The sequence below is a fragment of the Mustela putorius genome, unplaced genomic scaffold (genome assembly GCF_011764305.1).
Source record: "Mustela putorius furo isolate JIRA1106 unplaced genomic scaffold, ASM1176430v1.1 tig00003858_pilon_pilon_pilon, whole genome shotgun sequence".
Taxonomy (NCBI): domain Eukaryota; kingdom Metazoa; phylum Chordata; class Mammalia; order Carnivora; family Mustelidae; genus Mustela; species Mustela putorius.
In genome coordinates this window covers 30,192,057-30,195,232 of record NW_025422010.1, presented here as the reverse complement: position 1 = coordinate 30,195,232, position 3,176 = coordinate 30,192,057, and positions in this window count along the sequence as shown.

Here is a 3,176-nt window from a genome sequence, read left to right as displayed (position 1 = left end):
ATCTTCTGATGAGCTGAGTTTTAATTTTGATGCCCTCTTTTGATCACTATTTTTCTTGTATGATCAGTGTTTCTTGTATTCTAAGAAATCTTTACTGACCTCAAGGTCATGAAGGTATTTTCCCATATTTTCTTTTAGAACCATTAGTTTTCTTTCTTTTTTTTTTTTTAAGAAAAAAAAAAAAGCTTTTATTTATTTGAGAGAGCGAGCGAGCATGAGAGGAGAGAGGTCAGGGGGAGCAGACTCCTCGCAGAGCAGGGAGCCAGATGTGGGACTCAGTCCCGGAACTCCAGGATCATGACCTGAGCCAGAGGCAGTCGCTTTACCAATTGAGCCACCCAGGTGCCCTAGTTTTCCTTTTCTATTTAAATTCGTTATCCATCTTGAACGAGTTACTTTGAATATGACGTTAGGCTTGTATAAATGTATGATGACATGTATCCATCACTATGGTATCATACAGAATATGTTCAGTGCCATAAAAATCCTCTGTGCTCTGTCTATTCATCTCTTCTCTCCCCCTGGCCCCTGGTAACCACTTGTCTTTTTACTGTCTCCATAGCTTTGCATCTTCTAGAATGTCATATAGAATGTCATATAATACACACAGCCTTTTCAGATTGGCTTCTTTCACTTAGGAATATGCATTTAAATTTCCTCCAATTCTTTCCATGACTTGATCACCCTTTTTTCCCCATGCTCATTTCTTTTTAGTAATGAAGAATATTCCATTGGCTAGATACACCACAGTTTATTTATCTGTTCACCTACTGAAGGTCATCTTGGTTGTTTCCAAGTTTTGGCAACTGTGAATATAGCCACTATAAACATGCCCGTGCAGGTTTGTGTGTGGACATAAGTTTTCACCTGCTTTGGATTTGTAAATCCCAGAGAGCATGATCACTGGATCTCGTAGCAGGTTTAGTTTTGTATGAAACATCAAACTTTCTTCCAAAGTAACTGTACCATTTTGCACTCCCACATGCAATGAATGAGAGTTCCTTTTGCTTCTCATCCTTTCCAATGTTTGGTGTTGTCGGTGTTCTGGATTTTGGCCATTCTAATAGGTGGCTAGAGGTAATATTCACCTTTTTGGTGTGCAGTTCCATTTCGCTTAGAATTTGAAGAATTGAGATATAATTTATATACAATAAAAACCTTTTAAAAGGGTACAGTTTGGTGGTTTCTAGTATACTCACAATGGTGTGCAACCATCACCCCTATCTAATTTTAGAACATTTCCATAATGCCACACCCAAAACCATATTCATCAGCAGTATCTCTTTCTTCTTCTCCCTAGTCCATGGCAACCACGACACTGCTTTCTGTATCTATGGATTTACTCATTCTCGATATTTTCAATCAGTGCAATCATGTAATATGTGACCTTTTGCATCTGGCTTCTTTCACTTCACATCATGTTTTTAAGGTTCCTCCATGTTTTAGCAGGTGTCCCTACTTCAGTCCTTTGTATGGTTGAGTAATACTCCATAGTATGTGGATTAACCACATTTTGGATCGTTTCACCTTTAAGCTATCATGAATAGTGCTGCTATGAACATTCATGTCCATGTTTTTGCTTGAATACCTTTTCCCAATTCTTTTTGGTATATTCAGTAGAATTGCTGAATCATTTGGTAATTCTATGTTTAACTTTTTCAGGAACTGTCAAACTGTTTCCCACAGTGGCTACACAATTTATATTCCCACCAGCGATACACGACAATTCCAATTTTTCCATATCCCCTCCAACAGAGTTTATTTTCTATTGCTGTTTTTTCAAATAGTTATTATAGCTATCTTTGTGAGTAGGAAGGGATATCTTATTATGATTTTGATGTTAATTTCTCTGGTGACTAATGATGTTCAGCATCTTTGTATGTGCTTTTTTTGGCCATTTGTATATCTTTGTTGGAGAAATTTCTGTTCATTTGAAATCAAGAAGTATGAGTCCTTCAATTTTGTTCTTTTCAAATTTATTTTGGCAGTTGGAGTCAAGTTTCCATTTAAATTTTAGTTTTTTCTATTTCCATTAAAAAAATGCCATTGGGATTTGGATAGGGAGTCTGCTGACTCTACATATTGCTTCTGTAATACTACACTGTCCGTGTAGCAATATTAAGTCTTCCAATACATAAAAATGGTATATCTTTCTACTTACTTAGGTCTACTTTCATTTCTTTCAGCAATGTTTTGTAGTTTTCATCATACGAGTCTTTTGCCTTCTTATTCCTAAGTATGTTGTTGCTTTCGTGCTTTTCTAATGGGATTGCTTTCTTTATTTTCAGACTGTGCGTTACCACCATCATAAACGAGATTTCAATACCCCAAAGTGTTCCCTCTGGCCCTTTTTGTGAAATGGTATTTTTAAATTTAATTTTTACTTGTTTGCTACAAGTGCAGAGAAATACAGTTTACATTTGAATCCTGATTTTGTATTCTGAGACCTTGCTAAATTCACTTACTGGTTCTAGACTGTTTCAATTCTTTCTTTCCAATCTTTATGCCTTTTTTTTTTTTTCTCTACTGTCCCAGTCCCAGTGAATAGTGGTCTCCAGTACGAAGTTGAAGAAGTGGTAAAAGTAGACAGCTTTGCCTTGCTCTTCATTTTAAGGTGAAACTTCCAATATTTCATCATTATGTATGCTGTTAGCTGTAGGTTTTTTGAAGTTTGCTCTATAAGGTTAAGGAAGTTTCTTCTTCTTCTTCTTTTTCTTTTTTTTTTTTTTTTAAGGAAGTTTCTTTATTTTTTCTAGTGTGCTGAGAGTTTTTACCCTAAAGAACTAATTGAATTTTGTAAAATGTTTTTCCTATATCTATTGAGATGTTCATATGATTTTTCTTTTATTCTGACAATGTGATGAATTATATTGATTGCTATTAAAAACAACCTTACATTCCTGGGGAAATTTCCTTGGTTTTGTTGATGTTGTATTATCCTTTTAAAAAGAATGCTGGGCTAAATTTGCTAATATTTTGTTAAGGATGTTTGTGTCTTTGTTCATGAGGGATATTGGTCTGTGGTTTTCTCTTCTGGTAATGTCTTAGTATGCTTTTGGTATTAGGGTTGGGCTGGCCAAAAAATTTAAAAATTGGGAAATAGTTTCTCCTCTATTCTCTAAAAACAGTCTGTGTACAATTGGTAATTTCTTCCTCACAAGTTTGATAGAATTTAC